The sequence below is a fragment of the Hesperophylax consimilis genome, chromosome 2 (assembly GCF_061612785.1).
Source record: "Hesperophylax consimilis isolate HC1 chromosome 2, BYU_Hcon_1.0, whole genome shotgun sequence".
Lineage (NCBI taxonomy): Eukaryota > Metazoa > Arthropoda > Insecta > Trichoptera > Limnephilidae > Hesperophylax > Hesperophylax consimilis.
Window position 1 is genome coordinate 39,403,878 of NC_142837.1, and position 22,549 is coordinate 39,426,426.

Consider the following 22,549-nt stretch of genomic DNA (forward strand, 5'->3'; position numbering starts at 1 on the left):
TCCGATTTCAGAGAAATTCGTGTGTCCGTGTGTGTATGCGTTATTGCCACCAAAAGTTGATGCAATGCATTGTCATCGATGCATGGGTACCGCGTACCGCCGCCTCGGAAACAATTAATTGGATAAACAACTTATCTGCCATTGGTCACCCCAAGTGGTTCGCAAAGTTTGGTGACTTAGCAGGAGCCCGAAGCTTGTCCATATCTTGGTAGCGGATGCATCAGCCAAAAAACTGCGTAGCGGGCTGGTTCGGAAGGGGCCAGATTTGCAGATGAGACTCTTTGGTCTATCCAGCCAGACTCTCATCTGCAAACATGACATAGGACCCGAGGGAAATTATTTTCAAGGCGAGTAGAAACCCTGATAAATTATTGTAATAATTATGTTGGAAAGAAGTGTCAAATTATTTTAAACAAAAAAATTAATGAGTTTAATGCATTTGTATAACACTTATATGAAAATTACTTTGTAGGTGGTAAAATTTTCTGCACCACCATGTACCAGTTACCGGGGGCTAGGTTCATGTATCCGGGCAGCAGAGGTTTGAGGAGGTGATGATACGCCGCAACGTCACCGCTCGCCTGTGTTTCGGCAACCACCCCAATTACGCAACGGCTGTAATTAGCGACGGGACAGGTATAGCGTTACGACTGTTCTGCCGTGCTCTGTGCTTTACCTCGCAGGGACGCTGCGCTCCTGGGATTTATTTATTCTGTTGATTTGTTTGATTAAAGATTTTTGATAAAACGCTCTCAATCAAGGACAAAATTGAAAAATATGATTACAATAATTTACTAAATTATTTACGATCTTACGATATACCAAAAAAAATATCTGTAAAAATTCTGTTGTAAAAATATGAAAACCGAGTATTAAAATAAAGTACTTAATAAGATTTTTTGGAAAAATTAGATTTACTTAAAAAAATTTAAGTTGTAGGTTTTTTTCCGAAAGATGCAAGTTCTTTGGGGTGTGACATTATAATATTAAATAAATAAAAAAACACACTTTGTAATACACCACTTTTCTTGAGTTAATAAATGACAGCTAACCAGTTTTCGCTTATCTCAAGTTTCGGCAGAGTTTATTTATAATAGTGGTTTAATGTGTGTTTTTCATATTTTTTCCTTATTCAATAGTATAGTTTTTGTTATGAGCTTCAGACTCTTGTAACTATTAAAAAGTTTCTACAACAGTATATTAAATTCAAATTTAATAATGTTCTGTTCGGTCTAAAATGTTTGGATTTGGGAAAAAACAGCTATCAACCGTGGAGTTCATTTATTCGCTTTTGGGAACAACTCATATGGTCTCATAGATATCGATGTATCTCCCTTATTGTCATGATGAGAAATATGATTTTCTGTGTTACAAAGAGAAAACACCACACTATGCATTCAAATCAAGAAAATAACCACAGAAGTATTAAAACTTAGACCTCTATGAAAACAAAGGTGCCGACTGCACTTAAAGAAAAAATTATGAAACTTCTGAAATTTTTAATCTTTATTTTTATATGAAACCATAAAACGTGAGGTAAAAATATTTTTTTACCTTTTCTGTAATTTTAGTTTTTACTTTTTTTTAATGTTTGACATAAAATATTTAATATTTATAAAATAATATGTTAATAATTCATTTTTAAAGCTTATTTTATCACCTTAAAAAAAATTGTTTTCAGATACTTTCAGAAATACCCCATTTATTTCAATTTAATTCAGAGGTGAAACTGAATTAATTAATTTATGTAAGTATTGATTAATGTATTAATTAATTTAAGTAAGTATGTATTTCATTTTGTCAACCCTTAAATCTTCTCCCATGTTATCCGGGGCTCAGATTGTTTGAGAAGTGGGGTGCGCTTTCAGAGTGTAATCCGAACCTAGCCCTGAATAATTTGACGTCTGCATTCGGTTTCATCAGCTAACTAACCAGACAAGCACACAAATTACACACAACTTCTCATTATGCAGTTTATACCGGTCGTTACCTGCGCTTAGGTCATTAGTACATACATTCACAAATCAATATATGTATAACAACCAATGTTCTATTTTCTATACACATTACTAATATTTCCGGGAGTCTAGCATAGTGAAATCGCTAAGTTTACAATATCGGATCGATAGGCGTAGCTACCGATGATTTTATGCCTATTTTCTGAGCACGGTCGCGATGATTGATATCCAGACCGATGTTGATAACGCAATATCATAATCGATATACTCTGGCAATACTGGCGCATCTCTCTTCAAAATTTAAAAATACTGATAAATTGACAGTGTCTAATTGAAATATTAACGTTAATATACGTTGGCAGTCGGTATGTACTTTTTAACACAAAAAAGGATTTAATTAGTTTATGCGGCCATTAGTCATAGTCATAACACTCATTACTAACAACTTCTGTATCTAAGCTGGAAAGGAATCAATGATGAATTAATTTCGTCTATGGATTGCGTACACGATGTATTTCAGTTTTAAGAGCTTAGATTGTTCACATAACTTGAATTATTTTGCAAAACGAACGACAGTATCCAAAAAGTCATATTGACAGCTTATCTGTCACCTTGGAAGCCACGCTAAAATTATCGGCTTTTGTCAATCATCTGCCATAATCATAATATGATCGTGCTCGAAAAAATCGCTAACTGACCATAATTGACGGATTTCATCAGTATCGTATTGACAAAGGGCTTATCTGTGAAATGCTGAATAGTCGAGTTAAAATTTGACTTGACTACAAAAATAATAATTATAGATAAAAAAAAACAAGGAAGTTAGCAGATTAACAAGTCGTCAACATCGTTCACCCATAATAGTGTAAATCGCACGTACGCAGAGCTTGTACGCCTTTGTTTCTCCAAACACGCCAAACCCATAACATTCATTATCTTTTTAATTAGCCCTGCAGCTTGGTCACAACCCGGCGACAGCCTACATGCTTCTATGCCACATCTCCCTGTGTATATATTATATACTGATCAAACTGTTAGGATCAAGTACGCAGTACAATAATTCATGACTTCAACGCGATATTTTTTTTATTATTTATTTATTTATTTATCTACCAATATAAAGTTTTTTACTTGTATTTATCGACATCTGTCTCACTAGGATACACTTGTGTCAAGACAGACGTATTCAGACACTTAAAGAATATTTACATGCAAGACTAAATCAAAATCAATTGTATACATTTTAAACTATGGAGTCAATAGATAGATAATAGAAAGAGTAGGTACAGGTACGACAATATTGTAAATATATATGTTATATAAATGCATTTAGTTGGAGGACGTAGTTACAAAGGGGTTTTTATAAAATTATTGATTCTAATATTTTATTTTGTATTTGAATTTTTATTATTGTTTACGTGTAATTTGGTTTACAGATGTTTGCGATAGTGGGACGCCCAAAAATTGTTGTGTAACTTTGTGAAATTGTGAAACTTTGATCTAAATTCGACAAAAAACAGTGTAAGAATTATCCATTTAATTTAGTATTCATATCAGTTCGTCTTTGATTCAATTTCACTCCACTCCCCGCGCCTAAAGCAGTGAGTAATCTCATGAAAAAGTTTAATCTAGCCAAGGTAAGAGAAGGACTTTGAATCAGCCACGAAGGACTATTTCCATTCAAGGATTTTAGTTCATTTTTACGACTGAATGCGGCTGATTAGTCTATTCAGAATCCAACGAAGAAATGACCCTTTAGAATTCAAATTACTTTCATCCGCTGCCGCGAGATGGCGTTTGAGTTTGAGGCTTTTGAAGTCATGACTGTGTTTCTTAATTAATCTGGTAGAGAAAATTTTATTAAGAAGGTTGATCATTTAACATACATAAATAATAAATGAGACAAAGAAAAATTCCTGTCCCACATTTTTACTTCGCCTCTGTGGTTGAGTGCTCATGATTCTCGGCTACGAATCCGGAGGTCGCGGATTCATTTCCTGGCGTGCGCAAGTAAAATTCGGTTTTTTAATTTGTGTTAATTCACAATTCATTCATCTTATATATAAATAAAAATGTAAATGTTCGTTTGTTAAAAATCTTAATTCTACGAAAGTTCTGCACTGATTGCTTTGAAATTTTGACACAATGTTGCATTCGAATATGCGTGTGTTTTGATATATCTATATTATATAGATGTCACATATGACAGGTAAAAACGTATTTTTGCTTAAACAGCGCCATCTGTTGGACGTAAAATCATCACACTATGGTTTTCTATCTGCACAGCTAGTTTAAAATAAAATTATATTTATGTAGCATAACCGCCATTCAGAATCTAAATTTTGCTTAAAATGGTTTTAGCCATGTTTGGTGACCAGATTTAAATAGTCAGGCACTTCCCCATCTCCTTACCCCTACCTTCAGTCGCACAACATACCCCACTCGGGGATACTATAGACTCACTTACTGTAGACAGCTGGGAGCAGTTGGGACTCTTATGGAGTAAAAACAATAGCAAATTACTTCAGAATACCCAAAGAATCAATTTTTTGCATTAACTATCAAAGACATAATTTGCCGATATAGTTTAAAATACTAACGTGTTTATTGGTGTACCTACCTAACTTTTTTTTTAAAAAAGAACATTCTTGGGTAACAAATATTTTGAAAATTATTACCAGCCGAGGATTTGAACTCACGACGTCTGTGTGGGACCCAATGGGACGCAATGTCACTGACCCCTACGTATTAACCATTTAATTATATATTTTAGGAAGTTCGAACATTGTCAAAATAATTAAGGAACCTAGGAAATTGTGTTATTATCGTAATTAATAATATTTCAGGGACCCCTTGGAAGGACATGACATGATCAAGTGAATCAGACGTAAATAATGGTATATCAAGAAACGTTATTACAGGACAATATAATATATTGCTATTTTATTAACCATTATTCGTAATCCGGTTAAAAATTGGATTGCATGCCTTTAGCGAATGAATTGACAGGTTTCCTAATAAACTTTCTGTTCGAGGAACGAACAAGGGTTGGGATAGCCGTATTTTAAAGGGCTATTCCACACAAATAAAGCATGGATTACGCCTATGGCTTATGACAGGCGAATGCGATAACACAATTTGTAAGGTTAATTCACAGTCAGCTTACCGGGTGGCGAACGAAATCTGCATCTCGAGAATCATCTGTCAGCACTGAAACGGTGACCGTTGTACGGTAGCACTCGTTATGATGAATTGGATTGCGATAATTGCGATAAAATACGTAAGGGATTATTCCGATAAATAACCGGCGATAGTACACACATTGGTTTTGACAAGATGAACGTTTCGATGCGATTGTACGGCTCACGGCACTCCGTGATTATAGTTGACGTGTGTGATTTCAAACTGTACAGTTCAAAATCTGACCATACTATTGGTCAGCACACGGCCTGTCAAAAGCAAATCGGTGTGACGGAACACTTTCAGTAAAACACGAATGTGTTATCGCGACATCGAAACACATGTTCCGATGCATTATGAATATACTAAAAGTTTATTAGGAAACGGCCTGGAATCCCGTTTTTAATAGGATTTTAACAAATCAGTTTTTTTTCTGCGCGCACCCTGCGAGAAAGAACATGATAATTTGTTAGATAGGGAGTCATCATCAATATTTATGTATTAATTTCATTAATTATTTTTTTTTTAAATATAAACAAATTGACGAATATTATCTTGGTAATATTACGGCGCCCCCACAAAACCTCGCCCCCCCCGTCCCAAGACGGCGTGAAGCAGAATGGAGCCACACTGTACCGACCCAGAGTCACAGGTGCGTACGTCGTTTTGAATAATAAACGTACTCAGAACTCCCCGCCAAAGATGGTTGTCTTCTTGTCGTTTTGGGTGGGGTGACAAAATGAAAATATCCCGGAAAATATACGAAGATGGTGTCGACTGAATTTTGTTGGAAAATCTGTTTTCATTTTGAAAATTAATTTACAAAATTTGTCATCAAAAGTGGGCTTGAATAATATGATTCAATTATTTATTTAGATGCCCATTAGGTATATTTTATTTTATTTTATTTAGGTAACACAATCATTTATACATTTGGCATAAACAGTAATTATTCATATGTTCATGACAGTTAAATTTCCATTCCCAAGTTTAGTTGTTGATTTAGTATTTGTACCTACACAATGTATTTATAAATGACAAATATTAGTTACTAGATATTTATTAATAAATAAACATTATAAGGAATTACAAAATGTTATAAAACAATTAAAGACAGTTAGTATAATAATACCGTTTTCGAAAGATTATACTAAAAACAATAAAATAAACTGAGATGATAGAATTATTTCACAAAAAAAAAAAGTTTTCAGTTTAGTAAGCTGCATTTTATATGTTTTCATGTTATTGTTAAAAATGTCTACATCTGGTAAGTCATTGTAAGTTTTACAGATACGTTAATTACAAAAATGTAAATAAAAAAGTGTTGTATCTCCGAGGTTATCTCGAACTGTCAATAAAAGCTTCAACACAAAACACCTTGGACTCTATTGTGATAGAATGACAATTGCTTTGATATCTTAATTAGCAGGTTGTTAGGATTGGTTAAAAACGGGATAGCATACCGTTTCCCAATAAACTTTTAGTTCATTTATAATATATCGGAACATGTATTTATGCACCTGCGTCTATCCTGATAATACACAACGACGAAATGCGAAAATATTAGTTTTCATGTGTTCTGACATCACCATAATACATTCGTATTTTACTGATAATTTATTAAGAAACCTTTCAGTTCATTCGTTGAAGGCCTGCAATCCCGTAAAACCGTTAACCGGAATACGAATAATTTGAACAGATTCTTAATACATCAGCAATATTTTATATCAGCAGGTTTTTTGCGTGCGACCTTGAGGGTTCCCAACATGTTTATTAGCCTATTATTCTCGACAGCTGACGACATATTTGGGTAACCCAATAGACTACTAACTGCGAGTGTTGTCTATGGGCGAGCTTTTAGATAAATATCGAAGATATCACAATAAGAAATAATTATCTTACCACTATAATAACACAAACTGATTATTGCAGATATTATCTCCATGTACAGGTATTTTCCTCTTAAAGAAAGCATCGTTAGTAAAATTAAATAAATAAAATTAAGTATCATTCCCCAAGCGATGCATTCTCTATGGACAATATTATACATCAAATTAATGCGAGAAGCAACCACCTGAAATGGAGCACGTATTCTAGTGTTGTATTTATTGAGTACGCGCTAATTAATCATACCCATCAGATGGGGCTATGTCCGGTGATGATTTAAAATAATAATTTTTCTTCGCTGTGACAATTCGGCTTGTAAGTTATTGCAATAAATTGCTATAATTTAAAACATCTATTGGAATACGTGATTTGTAATGCCTTAAAATATATGCTGAATTCTTTCTATTTCATACGTAGTATAAAAGTTATTATCTTTGCTTACCTCTGCGAGAATTTCTTCGATTGTTAGTTAGTAAGCTGGTGCGTAGTCACCCAACATGCATCCTACAAAAGATCGGGTCGTTTCTACGATCTGTATTTGAGCTCAAGAGCTGGGCTGTGTAAAAAATTGCCGGCCTCTGTGTTTCTTCCATCCTTCATCATGGGTCTCAAGACCCATATTAACCCCGTCCTCCCCTCAAAAAGACCCACAACACACCATCCATCATCCCCAACAGTTTTGCAGTAATAACTCTGCTTGGAATAACTTCTGTTAATAGGTATGTACCAAACGCCTCTCGGATGTAATCCGAACACGTGCATTACCACGAAATAAAGCTAAAATTTTACAAGACAATTTTTATTATTATTTTTTTAATGATAAAAAACCTTGTCTTGTAAACATTAGTTTATCATTAAAAAAATAATAATATTTGACTAGTCAAAATATTTCACCAACAAATGTAGATATAATATGTCTCGACGCCATCTAGTGGGAAATTCAGCACTAACAAAACCTTTCCTACAAAATAAAGTTGATTGTTTACAGGTGAAAAAAATATAATAGCCAGTAATTGTTGATTGAAGTACTAGTACATATTGAATTATTAGGCGTGTTGGAAATAAGCCGACGTAGCTCAGTAGTCGCAGAGCACATGACCGGACATCAGAAGCACGGTTTCAATTCAATTTATTTTTGATCGGGAGATATTTTAAATTTGTATGGATATTTCAAGCAACTAATTATTTATTATAATTATCCTTCAGAGTTTCGCAGTAAAAGCTTGGAATATGGTTCACAAATAAAGTATTTAAATGAAAAAAATGATACAATAGTTTAATTGTGTAATGAAAGCTAAATACATGCATATAATTTGAGATTCCCCATGTCAGATTTCCCGCCAAATGAGCTGTTTGGTCACCTGACACCTAGCGCCATCTACATTCTAAATCGCGAACTAATCGGTGGTAACAATCGCCTTAACGAGTTTCCGAACAACAATGGCACCGTCGCAGAACCGTTGTTAGCGACTCGCGATAAAGAGATAGGTTCCTTAAGGAGTACCCTCGCCTGACGTCTTATTAAACAGATAAATATGGAATGTGTGTGCTTACCTGCTTACCTTTAGAAGTCGCAAGGTAAGCAATTATGTGCGGGAACAATGTAAAAGGAAATTCGTATTAATTTTAACACACATGGGAAAGCTAGCTTCGCTTAGGTAGGTACATATGTATTTCGCTTGTATTATAGACTGAGTGTATCGAAATCCTGTGTTAACTCGACCATTGAGCATATTATGATCAGTCTGTAAATTTGTTTGTTACGCTCCAGTTCCAGGTCGAGGTAGTGGCCGTGTTGGATACTGCCTTTTTCTCCCGCCAGAGTCCGCATGATCGTGGTTCCTACTAAGAGTTTTCAAAACGGAATAATCAATATTACGGTACCTACCGACACAAAGAAAGTTTGAAAAAAGAATTTTAATTGAGATGCTGACATTTATTTGTACAAATTGAATAATTCCTAATTTGAAATCACGTAATATATTTACTGTTACTATTTAAGTAAGTAGATAAGATAAGTAAGTGGTTCAGCTCGGCATTTCGGCTCGCGTGTTCATACGAACCCTTAAATAAGAGAAAGTTACAAAGAAACAAACTTTTTGGGACTCGAGGTCTACTGTTCATAGAGCTACTAGTTATTTTACGAGAATTTTTTTATTTTCATTTTATTATATATATTCCAAATAAATATCGCAACCGCTCCAATCTGAGTGGAACTATGACATTCCCAATTGGGACTCTTCTGTGGAAATTACATTATCAAACAATATATATATATATATATATTGACCTCTTCCCGTAGTATGTTGATCCAGTAAGAAGTTGTTAGACTAAGTTGATCCACCTTTAACACCATATAACTTGGCAATTATGGAATACATCCGAATGAATTGACAACAGTGGTACAATAATTATCAATGTTGCCAGTTTGCCAGAAAAACCATTTGATGTACTGTTCATAAAATTTTCAAAATTTGTATGGAAATCGGATGCATAATTTATGTTGATCTACCCAAATTGGCATACTTATGTTGATCTCATATATATTGATCTATTCCCGTAGTATGTTGATCCAGGTAAGAAGTTATTAGACAAAGTTGATCTGTGTCCCAATATATGGTTTTACTAAATGAACCAATCAAGGGGCAATCGGTGGACTGTTCGTCACAAGGTTTTATGTGATTCCGTAATCTTTTGTGATATTGAACTCAAAGTATTAGTCTGTAGAGTCGAATATCGCATGAAATGACTGTGAGATGGTACCGTTTCAAATCAAAATGACGTGTGTTGCTTGAATTGTTTATAAGAAATGTATGCGTATTTAGATTGAAACGAAAATTTCGCAAAACAAATCCATAAAAAAATCATATATTAGCAGGGGTACACGGGTTCATAGGGTGAGGTTTGTCTAGGTCCTGGCGGTGGATACGTTTGCCCATCTACTGCGTGGTGGGCCGGATCAAAAGAAACTGGTTGAGGGATACCTTTCGACCATAAAAATCCAAAATGGCGGCAAAAGGAATAATGTTATGTAGGAAATTTTGAACCTCTACTTTTACCATCTCTCCTGATTACGCTTCGTGACTTAGTAGAGGAGGCCGGGTTCTTGGTTATAATGGGTAATTAATGGATGATTGGACGCGGTTGGAGCTAACTAAAAACTGTCCAAAGAAGCGAAGCTAGCAGTCCACAATGGAGTGCTGGTACCTACCCTAATATATGGAAATGAGGCATGGAATTGGCAGAAGAAGGCTGAAAGTAGACAGAATACTGTAGAAATGAGATCCCTGAGGCATATGTGCGGTAAAATTATGTATGACGAAATGTGCGTATGCTGTTTCTATTCTACAGGTATTTTACTAGAGCCTGTTAAAAGGAGAAGCAGCATTGATCCCCGGTGCACCGTGCACGTGCTTTATACCCGACGGACACGAGCGGAACACAGGTTCACAGTAAAGTTGATGTTATCTATATATGAACGGGTCGTTTCTCCGACTCGTTTTACCGTAAGTCGGCTCGCATGTGGAACGAGCTATCAGCATCTGTTTTTCCTCCTCCATATAATTCGCGCCTCTTTAAGACCAGCATTAATAAATTCATTCCTACAGCCCCTACCTTAACCCGCCTCATAACGCTGCCCAACAATGATCATTTTGTATGTCTTTATATTCAAATTCGCAAATATGATTTTTTTATGTGACACCTATCACAAGAGCGCCCCTGTCTTTACACTCTAAATACAGAGAAACTATGTCGCCACCCAGTTGGGCAGCGTTATAAGGCGGGTTAAGGTAGGGGCTGTAGGGATGAATTTATTAATGCGGATCTGAAAGAGGCGCGAATTATATGGAGGAGTAAAAACAGATGCTGATAGCTCGTTCCACATGCGAGCCGACTTACGGTAAAACGAGTCGGAGAAACGACCCGTTCATATATAGATAACATCAACTTTACTGTGAACCTGTGTTTCGCTCGTGTCCGCCAAGTATCAAGCAGGTGCACGGTATTATATGGAGGAAAAAACACACACACGAGCGGACTTACGCAAAAACGAGTTGGAAAAACGTTTATTGTCACATCTTACCGGAAATCGTTATATTTTAAAGTTCTCTAAATAAAATTAAATCTTCTTATTTAAAAGAATTATCTCACATTTATTATTATTTAAACAATATGACCGGAAGTCAGCTTCTTTCAGTGAAATAAAATAATGCAAAAACTAAAAAAACACCACAAGGTGGTGTTACAAATGCAATTATATTTAATCAATTTTTTCGATTATATTTTATGTGAAAAATATTTCAGAGGCCCAATGAATATTATACAATGAAATCACTTGCTTCATCGGTAGAGGAGACCAAAGCCAATTGAACCAATTTGACTTTAACATTTTCTACGTCTTGCATATAAAGTTTACGATAAAAATACTTATAATCAACGTCAGACAATTTAACTGCCCACCAAATTCGTATATGATTTTTTTTCAATCTCATATAAATTAAGCTATATACTCATAAACCAACGGAATGTTGATTGAAATGTAGAATTTAGGCACATAGTTGTCCAATTTCAATAACTTCGATGACGAAAAGCAGTTTTTATAATTAGTTTGAACTTACTCTTCAAAATTTCAATTATTTTTAACGTAATACACTATATATCCTCAAGAAAATCTGTTTAATCACGAACCGTAACTACTTGATGTAATAAAAAAAGAAAAACAAATATATGTTAATATCATAGTTTGCTTTAATCTCGATAAAAACAGAAGAATAAAAAGTTTTTTTTTATGAATGAGATAAAACTTTACCCCAAACAACGTGTAAATATATTAATTAAAATCAAAATATAAACTTCACATTAGGAAAGAGGACAACGAACAAATAATTACACTGACTAAGTGTTACGGACGGACATGCACTTGAGCAAGACTTGGGAGCTGTACTCACAAAAACTTAAAAAAAACTTGGGTTTATTTGTAGTACGGGGTCAATTATTATTATTATTATTATGTAATGAGCAGGCAGCATTCTGCTGATGCGCTCATATCTGATTTCACAACAAGTTTGGCAGTAATTGAGTTGTACTGGTATAATTATCCCCCGAAAACATTAAAACGGAAACAATATAAACTACTTTTTTAAAAGAAAGACATACATTCCCGGGTTTCGAATAACCTGGCAATATTTGAAAATCTCCTACTACCACCACAGTCAGCTGAAAATGTTGCTTGTGTTGTGATGGAGGACTTAGCCAGCCCAGGAATTGAACACACTACGCCGCGCCTGGGTGGGACCCAAACGCGATGTCAACTCGGCCACCGACCGGTCTAAAATATGACAGAGATCGCTCCAGTGGATAAGTAATAAAACGTAGTTTATAGGCAGTTTATAAAAAAAAAATTGTCTAAAGAAACAGATACATTTTTAAAACAGTAATAAATAAAGTACATTCTGGAATCGTTAATAAGTGATTTTGAAATATTTAGCCGTGTTAAGTAATCAATAGTATCCGGAAACGCGGTGGCAAAACGTGGAATTCCATAGCCGTTTTTAATTTATTAAAAATATTTATAAAATCAAAGACAAAACAATTAAATGTATTCTAATCAGGGTGTTGTTATAGCAAAAGAACGCCGGCCGGGATATATCGCGGCCGGCCACGCAGCTGCATTATCTTAACAACGAAGTTAGGTCTGATCAAATTCGCAATAGAGTATTATTTTTTTAACGAAATTAGTTTTCATACAGAGAATATCCAAATAAACTTTTTTGTGTATAAAAACATATCGGCTTCTTTGTCTGGATGTGGTGTGATTTGATTTATATTTTTTTATGAAAGATTAATATGAAGCATCGAGGAATTATCAAAATTTAAATAAAAAATATTGAAGTGTTTTACGCTGTCCTCTAGCTGGTATTAGTATAACACACACGTGTTTGGTTCTACACAAACTGTGAAAAAAATCAGCTTCTCTTTGGGTGGTCATGTAAAATGAATGTTATTCATTGATGTATTAATGTCTAATATTAGTCTACTATTATAATATTGCTATTGTTACAATAATATTGCAATTTTGCCATTTTGCCGTGCTAAAAACACTTTATTCAACTTCTCGAAATTAGATTTATATTTGTAGGAAATATAATTGGCATCTGATTATAATATTTACAATATTGTTTTCATTTAAAAAAAATTTTTTGAATACCACACCAGAGTCCCAACTGCTCCCGTCTGGAGCCAGTGAGACTATGGCATCCCCAATTGGGGGATGTTGTGAGACTGAAGGTATTGTGGACCTCGAAGGAGATGACGTAGAGGAAGGTGGGAAAGTACCTGGCTATTCAGATCTGGTTACCAAACACTAATTGTAAAATAGTACAAATTAATTTTAGTAAAATTTATTTGAGCCCGCGACCTTCGGATTGCTAGTCGAGAGCCTTACCCCTCGATAACGGAGGCCGAGATTTAGGTACGTTTTAAATTATGTTTTGCATTTGAAAGTAGACGTTTATTACAATTTGGAAGGAGGGTATGTGTACCGCCGCCCCGGGAACCATTTATTGGATAACCCACACTTCTGTCATAGGTCACTCCAAGTTGTTGGATATGTTTGGTGACTTAGCAGGAGTGCCCGAGTTTATGGGATGAGGTGTGTTGGGAGCTTGGCGGCGGATGCGCCTGCCTAATAACTGCGTGGTGGGCCGGATCAATTAGTCCTCTTCCAACGAATGGCCTTGCAACGCAGTAGGAGAGTAAGATTCTTATGTACCTATATCACTCGAACACACTGAACCCCAGATTAATACCCACCCATCAAACCTATTTACTTCCCAGAACTCACTCTCCTTCCTTTCCTTCAAAATTCCCCCAACACAGCATTCACAAAGATGACATAGGCCCTGAGGGTTACGATTTTCCTCAGGGCCTCCTGTGTGATGTATTTGATGTAAAAATATACAAGAGATAAACAACAATCTCGCTAAACGTTGGCGGTGACCTATGGTAGGGTTATTGGTTATCTAATAAATGGTTCCCAGGGCGGCGGTACACATAATTGTAATAATTCTCAAGGGCTCTGATGTACAGACATTATGGCTCCTGTTGATTAACGAACATATACTAAAACATCGTTGGTTGGAATCGTAGCTTGAAATGACTTTAGCCATGTTTAGTAATAAACAAATTAGAATAAATTTTTAGCAATCATAATTTAAAATTTGAAAAATTTAATTCTCACCAATCTAATCGCCGCAATTTTAATAGGCACATATTATGGATATTACGCTTTGTTTCAACTTAATCATTACAAGAAACTTACGTCGGGAGAGATGGTAAAAGATACATTAAAATAAAATTTTATTCCATCAAAGTTTAAAATTTCTCTTATAAAATTACCCAGACAAACCTCACCCCATGAACCCGGGCACCCCTGCTAAGTCACGAAACGTAGTAAATGATGTATTAAATTTACAATTTTTGTTTAATCAAGTTCAAAAGATTTTTTTAGCATGGATTTGACGTTTGCGAAAGTTCCATTTCAATATAAATACTCGTGAGGCAGTCTATCCTCTGTAAGTATAAAGTCATTTTCATAGAATATGGATGTACTAACAGGATCTAAGTACGACAACGCGCGCGAAATTGGCGGTTAAGTTACAACGCATGCAAGCCGTCAAGTTTGTCAGAAATATATAGATCAACAAAATAAATCGTGTAAAATGTATATGCGACCGAAAAATGGGCGTGGCTTACAGCTAAATCTCGATGACACAAGTTGATCTATAGGGATTTACAATTGTATGCCAGCTTGGGTAATGGATCAACATATCCGAGGTGGATCAACAAATGCAAACGGATCAACATATACCTGGCGTACCGTCGCGCGAGATCAACATAGTACGAGAGGGGATAAATATATATATATAATACATTAGACTTGAAAATTCAGAATGACTGTAAATCGCTTTTATCTCAATGATACTCTGTGAGGGATATTTTCATTGCTGTTATAACCTACCCTGGCGGTCGTGGATGGCAAACAAATTTGTCCACGAAAATAAATAAGTATACGAAGAAAAATCACTAGGTATTGCTAATTTATTCAGAATCAGGCCTCAGCACGGGCAAGCCACCCAGTGAGGCCAACATTACTGGAAAATTTTGAAATGTAAAAAATATTGTAGTTAACAAATAAAAAAAATTAAAAATAAAATCTGTTCAAATTATTGGTAATTCCGGGATTGCAAGCCTTATGGATGAATTAGCAGGTTTCCTGATAAATTTTAATAAATTACGAACATGATGTCGGAACACGTGTTTAAGAAAATCCGAATATTTTTACAATATAACCAAAATTCTTTGTATCGTCGTGATATATTATCAAAGCAAATCTTTAAAAAATCTTTAATTTTATAAAAGTTATATTAATAAGGCCTCTTAATTTATCGTGAGAAAAAAACGATTTCTTTCCGTACTCCTCCTTGTGTATTTAAACAGAAAACTGGTTATCCTAAATATTTGTACTATTTTATATTAAATTATAATTTATAGTAAAATATTTATAGTAACATTTTTGTAGTAACATATTTATAGTAAAATATTATAGTAAGTAACATATTTATAGTAACATTTTTATAGTAACATATTTACGGTAACATATTTACAGTGACAATTTTATAGTAACATATTTTTAAAAACTTATTAAAAAAATTGACACAATAATAATCTAAAATAACACATAAGTATAAAGATTTTTAAAACATGAAATATGGCTGGTTTTTCAGTAACATAGTAGGTCATTTTAATTAAATTTCGCATTTTCCTCTTTAATGAAGAAATTTACATTTGTTGGAAACCTTTTTGTTTGAATTTAAACGAACCCCTCCACTGTATTTTGCAGTGGTGGGGAGTATTTACCTAATCGTTTTCGTGGGTTCATTAAAACTGTCAAATTTTATTTCAGCATTTTTATGTGAATACTGCACAGGAGTTCCAACTGTTCCCAACCGTCTGGATCCAATGAGGTTATGGCATTCTCAATTCAGGTATATTGTGAGGCTGAAGGTAGTGGGGAGGAAGAGGAGATGGAGAAGAGGAAGGTGGTGGTGCACTTGGCCAATCAGATCTGGTCACCAAACATGGCTAAAGCCATTTCAAGCAACGTTTCAATTCAAAATGTTGGCCTTTCACCAGTGCCTTCCACTATAAATTACTTTAAATGAATTAATTAAAATTTACATGTGCACGTCAGTATTCGAACACGCGATCTTCGGATTGATAATGATACTACATCTAAACTATTTACTCCAGATATCTTATTGTGTTAGCTATCATATGTATTATTTTATTAAAAATTATTATTTCTTATCCAAAAGCATCATTAAATCGCTGACAGCCCTGAATTATTCAAGCCAAATTGCAATACCTGCCCAGCTATTCAAGTAGAATTAATTTTGGAAGGTAACAATAAACTCTCCATTACAATATTTTGCTAGATTATACATGTTAACACGACACTGTTTTATATATATTAATATCCCGTTCAAATGCAAGATATTCTTTGTTAATATAAAATTCTTTACCTATACAGAATTTATTTTATATTTATTACTATATATTATCATAAACACCCCACACCTCTATTCAATTCAACCATTCAACCATTATTACACCAGTAGATATTTTTATTTATTTATGTATTGTCTCACTGCATTTCTATTAACAACTGTATCAATTGCAATAATATTTTTGTGTACACATTACTTGTTCTGTAATTAATTACTAATATTCTCCTGTGTACCACTGTATGCTTATAATCCGAGGTATCATTTTATGGCGTTTAAGTTAATAAATAATCAAGAGCCTTACATCTGGACCACGGAGCCAAAGCCTGGTTTTCAGAGCCTTCCTCTGTTGCTATGTTATGGGAAACGTTACAAAATTATTTTGAAAAAATGCAAAGTTTATTAAATTTTAAAGTTCCCTTCATTCTAAGCAAGTCTGTCTGATACACGCCAAGCTATAATACTATTACATTTTTTTTATAAATTGACATGAAACTAAAAACATCAATTAAAAAAATGACAACATTAAATTGTTGAATAATAATATTTTTTACTTTAAATTTCATATACTTTGTTCTGGAACTTGTGACAATATTATCACGCCACTGGTACATACAAAGGTAGTAGAAAGTTGGACAGGAACCTTTTCTTTATTGTAACCCAGGAGCAGGCAATTCTTGGCTTAAAGCGCTGGTTATTACAATAATTCCCTCAAAATCAAAGGCAACTTATCTCAGGAACAGGTGTATTAAAATCCATTTCAGGCGCTGTACACCTAGACGCAGAGAAACCATTTGAAATATGTATTGTAGATTTCTGGAAGGGTATTGCATAAGTATACCGCCATTAAAATCTGTTTTGTAGTTAAAATTTCCTACATAGGAACGTCTTTTTGGTAAAATTTTTATTGTTAAAGCTGCAAAATTAAGTAAAAACATTTAAATATTTGTGTTTAAACTTCGCAAAATAAACTAAAAAAAATTTTTTGGCGATTTTTTTTCCTAAATGAATCAAAACAGACGACTGGTGTTAAGGCGAAGCTTGATGCCAAATCACTATGTTGATTAATCTTTATAACGAATTGGTGTATATTATGAGTAAAAAATTTGCTTTAGATAAATTGAAAGTTTTCCTATCGTTTCGCTTGAGTAGAATACAAATAAAAAAATATAAATGTAAACTAATAAAAAAAAAAAATTTCAATAGAAATGTATGAACACATAAAGGAAACAACTATAAAAAACACTATTATAGCTAAGATTATCTGTGACAGTTTCACTTGACTAAATTTTTTGCTTTCTTATAAAATTATTTACAAAATAAATTAAAACCAGTTTTGTGCTTGAAATCGAACGTTTCTAGACTCCGTTTGTCAAGCGATTTTAATGCCTATTACCTACAATATAAAGTACACCAATAATATACACATGTTTGGCTTGTAGCTTCCTCTTAAGCGGGAATTTAAACCTTAACGCCGTCTACACAAGGAGTGTTATTGCTAGCGGCCCGATTCCAAATGTTACACGTGGTGCATTGTTATAAAACAGGTACCCATGGCTTACATAGTTTCCGTGAGCACTTTTCACTCAATTATTGTGCTTTCCCATTTCACAACATTCCCAAGTCACACTCGGACCGTTTGATAAAGTTTATCCGGGTTGACATTGGATATTCAGATATCTCTTGGTTCCACAACGTAACTGACTCTCTTCAGCGTCTTCATATTTCCTGCATCTATTGGTGTTTTCTACTCCCAACAGCTGCATGTGTCTCCTGAGGTGGAAGTGTCTCGTTATTAGTTCTACTAGTAATACCTTTTAACGAGTGCAATACCTTTGCACGATGATGTCGCCTCTCTCCCTGCATGCCGCTCAAGTCCGGAAAATCCTTCTGGATGGAAGGAGAGAGACTCCTTATTACCTCTCACTTCAGAAGTTAGGTGAAAACTTGAGTGGCAATCGGCCAACGTGAGAAATGCCCATATCGTGAACGACACCATTGAGAGAAAGCTTAGATTCTCACTGCCTCGCAAATTCTGGTCTGCTAACAATAGGTTTAGATCCTCCCACGTCCGCTGTGCCTAGATGATGCACAGGTGAGGCCTTAGAGAGTGGGCCTCAGGTGAACCTCACCAATCCCACCTTGGAATGAATACAGCGGCCATTCTTTGCCCACATGTTGGGAGATCTGCACCGCAACGTATTGACACATCACCGACTCTTTAAGGCTTCACCTGTGCATCAGCACAGCGGCTTTGGAAGGAGCTTATCTTATTGATGGCGGGCAAGATTTTACAAGGCAGTGAAAATCCAGGTTGTCTCTCAGTGGGGGTGCAGACCACCGAAGATGTGGTTAAAGAAAACCCTGTTGGACTGAGGCCTTAGACTAGCTCACTAACCTAGATGTTCCCCTGTGACCCTCTATCATAGGAAAGAAGAAGAAAAAGTAAAGTAATAAATAATATTTTAATCAATTATTCAGCTCGACCAGTACTCGGTGCATTCTACTGTGCACTGTAGGTACAGAGTGTACCTAGAAGGGTGGTGGCAATGGCGTTGAATCTTGCTCCAGTTGTAAGTTCTAACTCGGGTGGATGGCGGACGAGCCACGCTCATAAAAGCTCAAACAGAAAACTTTGTTCATAAAAGTTTGGAATCTCGTTTGCTCAAGACTTAGGAAGTGGTACTTAAGAACTGCGCGTCGGAGACTGCCAGTGGCGGAACGTGTGAATCATATTACATGACTTAAATATTTTATGTAGGAACTGTTGTCTTTTCCTGACTTCTATTCTTGGATTGGACCCACGAGGCACCTAATCTATTGCAAATTACAACGTCAATTTTCAAGACACTACACATCGGACATACTCATTTTTCTCCGTCCATTCCACAAGAACTTGAATGAAATTAGGCTACCAAAAATGACAAAGCCTATACACAAAACAATTTAGTATAGAAAGGAATGCAATATTGTAATGTGCTGCCGGCAACTATAAAGTCTTCACAAATTGATAGATTAAAGCTGGATTGTAAGAACCATTGTAATTATTGATTTTTTTGATTATTTATTTATTTATTTAACGCCCAGAGGGCTTTTACATGGTTGTTAGTATAATTTTAATTTGACATATACTTTGAAACATAAAAAATAAAAATAAAATTACATTTGATAAAAGCGATGCAACAAGTCATACAAACACAGGAAACAAAAACAGAAAATTACAGCTATTTGTAGGTTTACATGATGTGTTTAGGAGTATTGTTGAAATAAACGTTTTAAATGATCCACAAAACTTGCCAAGTTGGTATTGAATGTGTCAACATCATCCAAGTAATGAATTCCCATGGTGTGAAGTCGTTCGGAGAGTGGGCAATGTAGTTACGCTTATGTGTTCTGCTGTAGAATATTGTATTTTGTCGTGTTGTTACTGTGGGTGTATGTATGTTTATAAGTTGCAGGAGTTCACAACAGTCGAATTTAGAGTTAAGTATTTTGAATAAGAACGTTAAATCGTTTATTTTACGTCTATCTTCTAATGTATGTATTTTTAGAGTATTTAATAAGAAATTGTATTGTATGTCTTCGACGGGGATATTTAATTTAAAATTTATAAACCGTAGAATTTTTTTTTGTATTCACTCAATGTTGTTAATGTGAATTTTGTAAGATGGAGACCAAACTACTGAGTTATATTCAATTAGACTTCTTATTAGAGATACGTATAATAGTTTAATGGCTTGTAAAGAATTAAAGTTTTTAGTTGTTCTTAATACGAAGCCTAGTGTTTTCATACCTTTGTTCACAATTTGATGGATATGATTGGTGAAAATTAGTTTTTCGTCCAAAATAATTCCAAGATCTCTCATTTCCGTGACTCTTTCTAAAGCTATGTTATTGATGTAATATTCGAATAAAACAGGATTTTTGTGTGTGAAGAAAGTCAAGGTTTTGCACTTTACTACATTTAAAAATAAATTATTTTGAACGCACCAATCTTTAAACTTACTAATATTTGACTGTAGTATATGGCAATGATTTATATCAGTTATTTTCTTGTATAGTTTGATGTCATCTGCAAAGAGCAATACCTCGACATCGTTGAAGCAATTGGTTATATCATTGATGAAAATGCGTTAGGAGTAATAATAAATTCGAGTAATAATAAATTAGATTTGTAAACAATACAAATATAAATTACTAAAATAAAATTAATACAAAATTTTGTTCGACTAATTTTTGAAGGTTATACCTACCTATTAAGATTCTGGATTAGATTCCCGACTGAGACCGTTACCTTTTTGTTTTTCTGTGTCTTGTTCTTTTTCATGTTTGCTTAGGTTTATTATTATTATCTTTTCTTCGACGATAAAAATAAATATTATTATGATTATAGTGTTCTGCCACCACTGTATCAGATTAATCCCGTGTTGACAGTGCTGTGATGAAGATTTGCAACGGTTCATACTTAATACCTGTCCCGTTCCTTCTTCATCATCTCCTGCTGCTTCTCTGCGTCTACCTTTCTCTCCAGACTTTTGCAACTAACCACCCATCATCCCCGCCATCTAGATTATATTTGCATTCAGATATTATATACGTTTATAAGACGGCAAAATACGTCATGTCTGAAAGAGTTAACGAATGTAAGTTTTGTATTCCACGTGATGCAAGGTGTTTTAATTTGTTTATTTATTTATTTTTGCAAAAACAATAAACAAATCACATTGCAAAACCGATAAAGAAAATTACAAAAAAAAATGTTTTGCATAATAAACATATGAACGTAAAACATATATTAATATTTATGTTCAAAATTGTAAATGGTAGTGTAGACAGCCTTGATTTAATTAAGCTCATTGAATTTCATGTACCCATAAGAGTTACTCGCTCTAAAACCCTCTTTAATTGTAACAATTCTAAGACTGAACATTTCACACATTCGCTTGTACCTAGATTACATGAAATTAGTAATAGATACGCAGATGTAGCGGATCTGTTTAACTGCACAGAAGCTAGGTACAAAAAAGCTTTAATATCATATCTTTTAAATCATGGCCAATAAAATGTAAGTCTACTCATACTTACGTAAAAAGTCAAATAAATATGTATATAAAATGAACTGCCTGGGGCAACTGAGGAAACTTGGGTCAGTAAAAATAGTCAATACGGTGAACCAACAGCTTGATTGGCACTTAACTACTTTCAACCAAAACCTGAATATAAATGCATACATTTTAGCTATTGTAATATATTATATCATGTATCTATACTATCATATATTTCAATCAATACTAATCTAACCTAGTCTAGCTATAAGTTTTGCATGTACTTGTATCTCTAACTTTTTATATCAATCTAGAGTGTCTGTTAATTTCATATTTTCTGATGTCACTGTTTATAATTTACTGTATATGGTATATTTTATACCGTTGATATTAAAACAAATAAATAAATATACAAGCATACATGTGGGATCTTGCACGCTGGTACATACAATTAAAGATTAAACATTTCCTGTGACGCATTTAATTAACCTAATGTTTCTTCCGAGGAGTATAACCATTGGTAAGTTAGTTCTGCACCTGGGGAGGATCAAAAGCACGTGTTGGCGGCCTCGCGTGAAATTATGCAGGACACAGAATCCTATTTTAGACAAAATGTCTCGTATTGATAATAAACCGTCCAAAAGCTTATAAGCCATCAGCAGTGATGCGACATTCCTCCTAGAACTAAGGCTGCAGATACCCAGCATCAGTTTCTCATCATATTTGTGCTCAGTGTTATAATTATTATTGTGTAATCGACCTGCTAACCAATTGCTGATGCAGTTTAGCGGATGTTAATAGTGAAGAATAAAAAATAAAAAAATAGTCCGTAAAAAACAATGTTTTTTCACTATAAATTATCTATTTTAAAATGTCTTGTAAATCTTAAGAAATATTTTTTTTTTTTTGGCTG